The sequence below is a fragment of the Cebidichthys violaceus genome, unplaced genomic scaffold, assembly GCF_023349555.1.
Source record: "Cebidichthys violaceus isolate CVI_PGR_0920_01 unplaced genomic scaffold, fCebVio1.0.p SCAF_24, whole genome shotgun sequence".
In the NCBI taxonomy this organism is placed as follows: domain Eukaryota; kingdom Metazoa; phylum Chordata; class Actinopteri; order Perciformes; family Stichaeidae; genus Cebidichthys; species Cebidichthys violaceus.
Window position 1 is genome coordinate 7,570,099 of NW_027176417.1, and position 12,701 is coordinate 7,582,799.

Genomic DNA, 12,701 nt, shown 5'->3' on the forward strand with positions numbered 1-12,701 from the left:
CTCTATTCACCCTGTGGTTTCCCTCCAAAGAGCGCAGTGACGAGAATACAGAGGACTGAAGTCTGCAGGGACGAGGTGAAGACAGTCCTCTCTGTCTGTCTTATCTCCACACAGCATCCAACACGTGGGACCAGTCAGTGTGTCCTCAGATATACTCTGGGCTCAAGTGGAAGTTTATCACACAGTTCAGTGTAGTCGTTAAAACACGTGTTTATAGTTCAGTGGTGACTTTTGATTATGACGATAAGATCAGATGTCCTGAAGAAGTTATGTATTTGTTGTTCTTGTGATTGTAATTCATCATTCAACCCTGAAAGTAGCAGCTAAAGTCATAAATTAGTTTTGTTTTTAATCTAGAAACCAACGTTACTCGAGGTCAAAGAGAAGACGGAGCAATACACAATGATGCAAAAGGAAGCGCAATGATTCCCCCACACAGGCGAGGATGAACACTTAACCAATCACTGCATCGTTGTTCAAATCGGATGCAAATTTTAACTGAAAACTGATGAGTTACTATGACAACCAGCAGCCAATAACACAAAATGTAGTTAATGTAAATGTTGCCTTGGTTTTTATAATGTGGTGATGAATTATTAAAACCACACATCAACAAAATGTAAATGAACGAACCTTGAAAACAGTGTTTCAGCAGTTAATTGATTGGAAAGTGTGTAAAAACAAGAATTATCTTCTGGGTTCATTGTGTAGAAATAGAAGTCTGTCTCAGCAGAGAATCTGGAAACCTGATCCAAACACAGGAGTCAGTAGAGCTCATCTCGGGCCGTTAACCCTGTCCACCTGGCGTGGAAGCTCCATCTTGGGGGACGTTTGTTCATCATATGCAGATGAGGCCCCATCTTTGGATCCAATGTTGGCACTGCAGGTTTGGGTTTGAACAAGGCAAAACTGGCAGAGGGCAGCTAACAGGATTGGACGTGCAGATTAAGACCCCAGTGAACGAGGAGAGGCAGATAGCAGAGGATGAGGAGGGGCTGCATCTGTCAGCACAGCGAAGCCCGCCTCCTCACCTTGCAGCTGGGGCGGGACAGACTCGGTCTGTGGCCTCCTGGCAGACTGGGTGTGGGTGTGAGAGGCAGAAGGTGGTGTGGCGGCGCGTCCTGTCTATTCTCCTGCACAGTGGCCGCCCTGTGATCACATCCTCCTCATCAGGCCCAGAGCCAAACCCTCAGCTGGGATCTGAGAGAGCTCTTTCACGCTTGGTTTTCTGAGAACGCGGCCAAAAGCGTTGGGGAACCAGGGTTGTTGTAGATTCTTTTGAGGTTTTGTTTTAAAGCGACGAAACAAGTTGAATCACATGACTGCTTGTATGTTTAAGGCAACCCTTGTACAAACCACAAAGAATTATCAGCCAATTTTGCAGTTCCCTTCAGTTCCACCAACCAACACAGGGTCTTCACAGGACCCTGTGTTGGTTGGTGGTCTGGGAAGTGCCACAAACATCCTAGAATCACTCCCTGCGAAGTCCAGGGAAATATTTACATGTTTCCGCATTAGCGTCGACCACTGACTAAATACATACAGAAACCACTTTAAAAGCTAACACTTGATGTATGGCTCCACATAAGTGCTCAAGGCCTCGCTTGTTTTGTTTTGATATGGGTTGGTTGATGACGGCCGGGTTTGCGTGCAGATGTGCGAGATCGAGCGGATGCCGGCTCACGTATGTTGACGTGTGCGAGCGCTTCTCCATTTTGCAGCTTTGCCTTGCGTCTGTTTGTGAGTCGGCATCATTACCGCACGTGTTGCCTGAGGACACTGACGGGCTCATTATGGAGGCAGAAAAGATGCCTTCCAGGGTAGTTGTCTCACACACTGGTCGGGCTTGTATGGCGAGTTCCTACCAGGTGTTCACGTAGAGGAGTGGTGCTTCCTGGCACCTGGTGACCTCTTTGTTTTTAAAGGGTTGGAGGTTAAAGCTAAAAGGGTTGGGGGGGGGGTTGGAACCCGGTTTATTTTTGCTCAGCACATTCTCACAGACATTGACGCAACTGCTTTGGAATTTCAGCTCCTTGTAATTTGCAAATAGTTTCTAACTTGACAAAGTATATGAATTATTTAGTCATTTCGACCGTGGCTTCGTCTCACAGCTATTCCAAACACAATAATTCCTCTTAATTTGTAAAATTCTATTTATATTATTTTACCATTACTCATTGAGGCTTTGATAAATGGAGCATCTCACTTGACGTATTACCAAAATAGTCAGTCATTCGGAACCCAGATTCAATTTTCTGGCCATCCCAGACCAAAATCATTATATGGGTATTAGTGTCATGAGGCCTTCTCTCTGACAAATGAAGCATCCATAAATCACCAATGGATGCATATTAAAACCTTATTGTATAGACATGCTCTTTTCATTGATAGAATGCTCATTATGTCTTCTGCTTAGAATGGTTGACTGCCATTATATAATGGTTTAAACTGGTTTGATGCACAGATGACTGGTGGCATTCTAATCCAACTATTCGTCTTTAAACCAGTAGTGAAAGCACACTTTGCTTGCACAATAGTTTCTTAGTCATTTTCTTATTAAATGAAGTTCCCATGGCCCTTTGATGGAAAACAGTTAGTCACTTACTGGAATGCGTTCAGGGCTGGGCGTTGATTTTACACCTGCGTTACCTCGGCAGCTTGTGATGCGACCGTCATAAATTCCTTGCCCAGGCACCTGCTGACTGATGAGTTAGTAATCTGCGTTTAAGCAGGAGCACCACCCGTCACTCAACTCCCATCAGTCACAGTGATGGCCGCAGGTCATGGGCTCAACTCTCCACAGGACAAAACATTGCTTATGTTGGGAGATGGCGCTTTAAGACTGACTCTCCACTGAAGTATAGTAGATATTTAAGTGTCTTTTCAGTGAGATGCTCAGTCTCTACTTGCTTGTTCATTGTCAGTTCCTGGAAAACAAATCACCAACTAAATATAAGAAAGTGTTTTACTAAGACACTTGTATCCCCCACTGACTCGCATGTCTTCCCAGTGAAAAGTGTATTGACCAGTACAAAGTAGTTGGATCTGGATCCTCTCTCTTCCTGCCAGAGCTCACAAGTCATACGCCATAATTGATGTCAAACTGAGGCGCTGCGGTCACAGGGAGACGGGAAAACACTCCTGAGGCAAAAGTCAAGCAGCCCTTTCATTGGCTGTTTGGTGCTCCTGTCGCTCTGCCAGTCAGCTGCATGAACACACACACATTTTCTCTCTGAGCTTTTTCGCTGCCCAGTCTGTCTTTACGCTACCTTAGATCTCCCCGAGTGGCGGCAGCAGCAGTGTAAGTAAAGCGGCCGGTGTTCAGAAGCCACATCATGACTGAGTGTGAGCTCTGGACAGGAGCTGCAGGAGTCGCAGAAGGAGGAGAAACAGCCGCCCTGGAGTCTGAATTAAACTCCTCTCTTGACTCGTGTTAAAGTTTTATGTCCTTACACGCATTCACAAATACCGGCCAGTCGCTGCTTCACACACAAACACATGAAAACCGGCACACTCTCCCGGGCAGCTAACCACAGTTGGTTTTGCCCAGGTGATTTAATCCGAGCTGACTTGCTGGTTAAATATTGACAAGAGCTGATGTGGCCTTGCTGAGGAGAGACGAGAATTCAGACGAGGCTTTTTGCTGCCAAGGCTGCCTGCTGCATCATCATTCCAACTCACACACACACACACACACACACACACACACACACACACACACACACACACACACACACAGAGACTGCCAAATGCAAACACACACATGCACACAGTGGCAGGCAGCAGCTGAGACTCAGTAAGGCAGTTAGGGCAGAAGAGGCGAACGAAGCGGAAGAAGAGGAAGGCGAGCAGACGAGAAAAGCGGACGCAGGATGAGCCAGTTCTTGGACCACGGCGTCGTGTCGGTCTGCGGGAGGCTCCGAAACGTTCCCCTGCTGGAGCTGCTGGCGGTGAGTCTCGGTCCATACGCTTCCCCTCCGGTTCCCTCCATCCGTCTAGGAGGTATCTGGGGCAGGAGGCAGGCTGTCTGGAGCTGCAAGTAGGTCTGACTGGGTGATAATCAGGCTAACATCCTGCCCTCCAGTCCGCTCAAATCCACAACCACCTACAGCGCTAGTGCCCCAGACAGGAGACAGGAATTGCCCAGGGTGAGAGGTGCAGGCCGAGGGGGAGGGTCGGTGAAGGGAAAGTTCATTTTCATCAGGAAGCAAGTGAAGTACAAGTTTGTGTTTGGTGTGTGCATGCAATATTGAACCTTTTTGTGTTTTCTCATGCGTGTTGTGCTGAAACAAATGGTTGACAATTTTGGATAATTGATTTATTGTTGAAGTCGAAGCAAAACAGATAATTAGCTGGTTCCATCTCCTGAAATGTGAGGATTTGCTGCTTTGCTTTTCTGTAAATTGAATATCTTTTGACTTTTGGTTAAACAAAACTGGTGCATTTCACAGACTAAATGATTAATTGTCTAATATAAAACCAATTCTAAAGAGGAATTTATAGGAAAAGTAAATGAAGGCTTTGGCTTTTGGACTGACACGGTGTGTGTCCGTGCTTGTCTAATGTGAAGGAATGTAGGACTTCTTGTCCAGAGTGTAGCGATCTCTCCGTGTTCCATATGTAGGTCACTAGCTGACAAGCTGCGACTACCACTAATTGCATGCGAGAATCCAGCTTGTTTCACGTTTTTTTTTCGATACATCTCCAGACGGTCTGAATCAGGAGACCTGCCTGCCATCTGCACATATGCTTGAGATGGATTGTGACATTTGACAGTTTATTACCAGGTTGCCTAATGAGCGGTGTGTATGCGTTGATACCAGTGTGAGTGCTTGGGGGGGAGAAACCGGGATTTGAATGTGTAGCTACAGCAGGATCTAAAAATATCACCTCGGTTTGAAGATGCTTTTAAGTCCTTTGATTCTTGACTTTCTTTTGTTGTTTTTTGGAGCGGGTGCGGCTGAAACGATATCCTAAGTGCTTCTTCTTATTGGATTGTCTAAAAGAAGTGATTTGTGTTCTTTTGGAAACGGCACAAGATAAAAAAATAAAGAAAATGGATTATTTTATCTGTGTTTTCTCCTCTCTCTCAAAGTGTCCTTCCTTCTTTCGCTCTTCCCTCCACTCCTTCTGAGTTATTGAGCCAGAGGTGTTTTGTGGAAATCCTGGGCTTCCTAGCCTCTGCCACCGCATGGACACAATTATGCTCCGAGGCTCCATATATCCTTTATCTAATTACATTAACAGGAGCTGAATAGTGACTAATGGCTCGTGGAGGAGGAGGGGGGGCGGGGGGGGCACAACGAGGAGCTGGAGAGGCCCGGGATGCATGATTGCATTTTTCCATCTTATTTCACTCGCTCGCTTCTCCTCGTGCCCAGATCGCTCCCTGTGCTCCGTTTAGAAATCCCCCCCCAACAACCCCAAACCTACACGCAGACACACACACACACACACACACACACACACACACACACACACACACACACACACACACACACACTCTGAGCCTTTTTCCAGCCTGAAAGAGTTCTATGTAGCAAAAATACTTCGAGACTGATTTCTCTCTTTCTTTTTGGCTGTAATGCATTGTGCCATGAATGTTGGCATTATGGCTGATGTTCTGCACTGTCCATCATGTTTCTGTGATGTTTGTCCGCTCTGAGGCAGCACTCAAAGCCTCAAACTAAATAAAGCTTCGTCAGGGCCTCTGGAGACTCTCTCCTGATTACATTGCTTTTATTGTGGATTGAATGAGAGCGTTTTGTGCACCGAGGCCACGAGTGAATGCAGACTTTTTTTGCCGTGCAAACCACCTTAAAAATCCAGGAGGGCTTTTTCTTCATCATCCTCAGCCGGCTGAGCCTGTACTGCCAAAATAAAAGTCTTTTCAACCTGCCCGTGGCAACAGAAGAATACAGGAGGGACTGCACCACTCCTCATGACTTAGTCACCCATTTTAGTCATCGCAAAGCAAATCTCTTTTGAAGAGGGTGCTTTTCATGCTCCGACCCATTAGCTAATAAGTACATAATCCAAAGCATACCATTTGATTTTAGATTGATTAAGTTCTTTTAGGGCAGCCATTGCTTTACATTCATTTTAATATCCACTTGCAGAATCTTGCTGGGGACAGCTTGTTTCACATTTTTTCCACTTTTCGTCAAAGTGATTGTGTGGTAATGGTGTGATCAGTTATGAAAGTGTCCAGCAGAGCATGAGCTCCATCCCACTTCTATAATATCTGCTAATCCTGAGTGTGTTTTGAGTTTGTAATGTGTTAATACTGCAAAAGTGACAAAATGAAAGGTTGGGTCTCAAAGCAACATGAGATCAGTCGTTCCTCTTGAGGAGACCCCGTCTGAACTCTGTCATGGACTTCAATGTAAGTCCTTGTTCTTGGGAATGTAGCAAAACAAATAATATATATATATATATATATATATATATATATATATATATATATATATATATATATATATATATATATATATATATATATATATATATATATAAATGAACTAACTCAGCACCCTAGTAGGCTAAACGATTTAGAAGTAATCATGAAAAGCCATTTGCAGAATATGAAAATATTTTTAACCCAATTAATTTATGCTTGAATAAGAACAACGGACTCAAAGCCGATCAGCACTCACCCGCCCATATTCATGTTTTCTGAAAATAGGAGGAACCATGGAAGCTTTCGTTATTAAAATATGTTCACACTCACAGCCTATCAAGCATTGATGCACAGGTCAGGTTGTTTAACACCTGTCCACCCAACCTGTTATGAGAGCCAATCCGCAGAAATGTGCATTAAACCCACTCTCTTCCTTTAGTTTACTGTGTCTCATCACTGCTCAGCAACAAAAGACGATGGGAACTAAAGGAGGCACAAAGAAGACAGTGGATGGTGTTAGGAGGGGATCTCCTGCAGACGGGAGGAACGATTACCTACGTCACATTTGATGTGCCGTGCGACAGCAACACCTGGCAGTGATGACGCAAAATGATGATGATTCACAAGTGTCTGAAATGTGAACTTACTGAGGATAATGAATGAGTGACACTTTTGTTTTGTCTTCGTGCTGCCCAGCCACAATGCACAAAGAGATGAGCTGCTCACAGCTGCAACACATCAGCACTAATTACAAGTTCTCACCAATTCTCTGGATAAAAAACATGGTTCTTTCTCAGTTGGTAGTGTCTGTTTGTTTGATGCATCATTTTTAGTACAAAAACAAACCCTGTGTACAATGTCATGTGAAAGCTTCCTAGAACATATCGTCTCTGCAGTAACTTCATTCAGTCGTTGATTTGGTCGTTTTGCATTATAAAAAAAGATTGTTTTTAATCAGAGCGACATCAGGAATGAATGTAGTTTTTACTGTCAGTGGTCAGTGAGCAGAGCCGGTGTCGGTAGTGTCCTGTTTTTCCCTGAGAGCTTTGCATCAGGCCTACAGGAGCTCAGCAGTCTGCTGGCTCACATTACTTTATGCTAATATCCCCCAGCTGCAACCTGCACCACCCTCCTGCTTCCCTGCCTTGCTTTCAGTGGCACACACACACACACACACACACACACACACACACACACACACACACACACACACACACACACTCGCACAAGCCCCCGGGACAGTCATGGGAGGGCCATGAAAAGGAAGCCGAGATGATTAATTAACTCTGCCCTCATTTTGATACCGCCTTATTGGCTTTCAACAGCCGAAATTCAGCTTCAGAGCTTTGCATGGATTAATTTCCCAACACCACCGCCGCCTCAACAGCTTCCACCCCAAACAGACACACAAGCACACTTCTGAAATATTGAGGTCACGTTGTTACTCATGCTACGGTGAGTGCGCAGCATTGGTTTCTGGACAGGTTGCGTTGCTCAGCAGAGAGTGAAGCGTCTGCTTTGTTCAAACGTTGGTTTCCCACTAATGAGAAAGAAGCCGCTCTTACAGGAAACTAGCTACAGATACAGACACATTGTAATTCATTGTTGAGGTTGATTTGGATGTAATCATGTGCAGGTGAATGATCTGGTTTCACGTATTGCTCAATATTCATCACATTCCAACAACTACCAATCACACATGTTTATGTGACAGGCTGATAATGTGCCCAAACACTGTTGCCCAATTCCTCTAACGGAGCACTTTGGGTGGCGTCAGTCTGTAAAATCTGAAGTGAAATCCACTATTTCTGCTTGCAGAAGCTGCCAACTCACTGCAGTGACGACAAAACCACAACAAGTTGAGATTTGGCAACATGTTGAGCGTTTTGCTCAGAAATTAAGAGTTTAGGATAAAACTCAAATTATGTGAAATAAGTTGCCTTAAAATTTCAGTTTTCTTCATAAACAATTTTTTTTTTAAGAAAATGACAAAGCACAAAGTGTGTGTGTGTGTGTGTGTGTGTGTGTGTGAGTGTGTGTGTGTGTGTGTGTGTGTGTGCCTGCTTACGTGTGCATTCATGTCAACTCAAATACGCTATCAATGCTTGTTAATGTTATGAGCAAATATACATCCTGAACAGGCCAGGTGAGTGTGTGCTTCTATGTGGTCACCTCACATGTAGTTGTGTGTGTGTGTGTGTGTGTGTGTGTGTGTGTGTGTGTGTGTGTGTGTGTGTGTCATAGTGAACACCAGGTGCTCCAGCTGGTTGCGTCCCTGCAGTGGCCCGGCCCTGACCGACCGGCCTCTGGTCCCCTGTGCTTTTTCCATTGATGACAGCCTCTGAGTACAGACAGCTCTGCAGCTTTAAAGGGCCTGTCGGCTCCCTGCAGCAAAGCTAGACACAATACAATAGTGCTCCTGTACATTGTCTATACACTGGGGAAAAGCCTGCAGCACAGCTGTCTTTCATTTGAGTCTTTTTTGTTTTAGACTCTGTTTGCTGTCCCTTCTGCTTCTCTCTGGCCTGTTCTCTCTCTCTCACATTGTGCACACACTGTGAGTCGTCATCTCCCCTCCAAACAAAAGATCACCTGCCTGGCTGTGTGATGTGTCACAGGGTGGCAGCCCTGAGGGGAAGCCTGTAGCCCCATGTGGAAGTTTGTTAATTCTGTGTCATAATGAGCTCTTATCATCTCCCAGGAAGCACTGAGGGCAATTTTACCCACTGGATGCGGGTTATTGTTGTTTTTGTTGGATATTGAGTGTTATTTTGGTGGTAGTTTGTGTAGCCTCTGACCCTCCTGGTCTTTGTTGCTCATCGTGAGAAAATGGGTTTAATTCTGTCTGACATGTTTTAAAGAAAACGTCCAGTGGTTATTTTCATAGCATGAGGCAATCCCTCCGATGTTTCTCCTCAATATCCTGCGCTGGAACTCGCTCACATGCAAACGGAGCAACGCAGCAAACGCTGAGAGATCTGCCTTGCCTCAAACTGCTGCGGTGTGTTGCATTATAATAAGGTGTTGTCTGCGGGGAACTTGATCTTCTCTGACGTGGCTAATGCGCTCTGTCAGAAGCGTTTGCGGCTGATGCTAGCCTCGTCTCCAGTTGGCGAAAAGTCGGCAAGAGGGAGTTGAGTAGAGTCCGGCTCACCACATCCGCCTGCCGGCTCCACTTACACCACCGCCTCGCAGTCAGGAGGCAGTGACCTTCATGCCACTCCCACTGTGTGAGGAGTCGGGTGCTGTCAGGGCCGATAGGTGACTGTGTTGATCGTTTCCCTGCCTGCTGACACGGTGTAGCTTCCTAATCTCGCTGCAGGTTAGGAATCAAGCCAACAATTTGCATTCCCACATGATATTCAATTGTGTTATCTCAGGGCTTGAGAGCGCTCATCACAACACTGTCCACACATTATCTCAAATGCCAAGTATCAATAGGAGGTGCAGAACAGAGCCATTACTACGATTAGAGAGAAATTCATGCAGGAGCTGTTTGATGGGGAACCATTACAAAGATTTGGCGGCTGGAAGATTTCTGCAGATCCAATTACTCGCTGCTAAAAGTCCTTTGGCGTCGTCCTCATCCGGCCAAACATTTTGCTGTTTTTAGGAATCAAAACTTCGTACTAGTTTACATAATGCACATTTCTTCATTTTGCATGTCCAGCCTTTAATATCACTCACTGATTGTTGAGATGAAGTCATTTGGGTGCTTGGCTCTTTGTCATGAAAAGGCCGGCTGTTGGTACAAAAGATCCAGGAGAAGAATCAATATCATCTGCATGTAGTAACATTTGTTCGTGTGAGTCATCCGGCTGGCTGGAGCCATTCACATTATCGAGTCTCAGTCACTTTCTAAAGAGATAATATGATCTGCATGCCTTTCATGAGTCCATAACTCAACTTTATGGTGATGTGCTTGTGGCGCTCAATGATTTTCCGGGATCCTCTCTCAGCAGCCAGACATCGGAGGAGTGATTGGGGTTTTATGAGGCGTACTGAGCCTCAGGTGAGCCGGATTGAATGAGCGATGCGTTGCACAGGATCGTTTGACCCTCAGGGCTGATTGCCTGAAGTGTCCGTGGTCAACGATTGTCTTTGTGTGTGGTCACGGTGGTCACTGAGGGGCTATTGTGGGAGCCCGTGGCAGCCAGCGGGCTATCGAGCTGCAACTCAACATCCATCTGGCACAACAGCTGGAGGAGCTGTAGATTTCCACAGGAAATTATGCAGAGAAAACATGATTCCTATGATGATTTAATTATGTTCATTTCTTAGGGGTTGTCATCAATTTGCAGGAAATGGGTCAGAAGTGCTAACAGCCCTACAAAGCGGTCCACACTTACTCTTTGTTAAATATTGCAGTACAACCCAGCCCCCCCCCCCCCCCCCCCCCAGTTCAATCACATAGAAACAGGCTTTCTTTTGGAGGCATTTCCTGGATTTTCTGTCTTCCTGCCCTTCCTCAGTCTCATTCCTGGCTGAGCATTGAGGTTGGGGGGGTTATGAGACTCAAGTCGACCCAGCTGAATTAGTGCATTATTACGCCTTTCCCCCCCTGACCCACTTCCCCTACTGCCTGCATGTGTACACTGGGACCATGGAAAGCTTCTGAATGGTCTCAGGATACGTTTCACTGTAAATGGACCTCTTATGTGCAGAAAGTACTGAGATGATGCTGGAATGAGGCGATGGTGAAAGCTCTTTATTTTCTCATCAGGCTTCCATTCAGACGGACTTAGTCCGTCCCTTTCAGGCCTCACGGCACCAACAGTGTGATCAGGTATCGGCTGCTGACCGGCAACACAAAGATCCAGAAAATAGCAATTTGTTCCCTCATAAAACCAATATCAAGCTATAACAAAGCGTCCGCTTACAGACGGAGATACGCACTCAGCTCTCATTCCTCCAGTTGCACGCTCACCACTTCTAAACCTCACTGTTTAAAACTGTTCAACACTCGTCCGGACTCGCAAATGTGACATTGTTTATGCGTAAAACTTTACTCCATATTTGGATTCTCCGTTCACCGCGGAGGCATGCGAGAAAAACAATGTTGTCCACATGAATGACGTATGGTAATTTTGTGGGTGAAATAGTCCTTGAATCTGTTGATCATTTGTACAGAAAAAAATAAATCTCTTTCATCTCCGCATGTCTGTTGTCCCTACAAGACATGTTTAGCCCACCATGGGGAGAATATGTCGTCCGTTCATCTCCATAAATAATAGGACCAGTGTGGTCAGTCCATCTTCTGACCTACAAGGGGAACAATGCAGAAGGCCCTAGCGTGTCCCGTACAATGCCGCTGTCACACAGGACATGTACAACGCCACGGCTCGCATGCTGAAGGTAATGCTTTCAGGGGTAGGGGGCATCTGACGGTGAGCTATTGTGACCCCTCAGAATGAAGCCGCTTCTCACTTCAATCGGCCTGTTGGAGGGCCCCGGGTTGAGAAATGGCTTCCAGAGGGTTCAGAGAATGCGAGAGCGTTTTCGCTAAAAGGGGCCTGCCCCAGATAAAGAGGGTTAGCTGAGTAAACAATAATAATGATGGAACACTGTTGTTATTGTAAGAGCAAATAGCTGGCCTAAGCAAAGGAAATTCAGGTCCTTGCTCTGCGACATTTTCCCACAGTAGCGTAATTATCACATTCTGATCCTAAAATATCTCAAACGTCTCAGGATATGAAGTCCACAAAGCAAGATTTCTGTACAAACAAATATCTGAATTGAGGCTCCTGTTGGGGCGCTCGGTTGTGATAACGATGGAAATTTAATTTATTTATCAGATAGACCTTTGACACGCTGTTTCATATTTTTGTTGGGGGGCCTCAAAAGTTCTTTACACAGAGAAATCCAATATGTTTCAATCCCGTGACAAGCGAGTGTTCAAGTCCACTGATGTCACTCCGTTTGAGAGGCTTAAACAGAAACTCATGTCAAATTCTTCCCCAGCTCCCATCTGGAAGAAATAAAACAAATATGGCTGCTAAAAATAAGACTCCACTTGAGATGATAACAAGGATTTACTACCATTAACTGTGTAAATACAGTGTGCGGTTGGCCCCAGATTCATATTAAAATTCCTTCCCAACCTGGATGAGCTCTGACTGTAAAAAGCCCCTGAAACGGGCTTCAGTAATGCCTTTCAAAAGTCGATGACGGTAGATTTAAATATTTGATGCTGTTGAATTATTGGACTCTCAGGTCACTTGACGGAGTGCGCTGCACTGAGAGGTCTTTGTTCACAGTGACCCATGAAATAGATGCAGACCATCTCTTCCAGCCAACATCG

General features: G+C 45.4%; 1 protein-coding gene across 2 annotated transcripts in view; it reads left to right on the forward strand.

The window, feature by feature from the left end:
* LOC137878933 (nck-associated protein 5-like) overlaps positions 1-12,701 on the forward strand; it is a 113,599-nt gene that overhangs the window by 18,507 nt on the left and 82,391 nt on the right. Inside the window, exon 1 of one of the 2 annotated variants that reach the window (XM_068719455.1) lies at positions 3,883-3,950. The exons of the other annotated variant lie outside the window; for it this stretch is intronic. The gene's annotated coding sequence lies outside the window, so the exon portion shown is untranslated. Of the gene's footprint in view, positions 1-3,882; positions 3,951-12,701 lie in introns of those variants that run through there. 2 annotated transcript variants of the gene reach the window in all.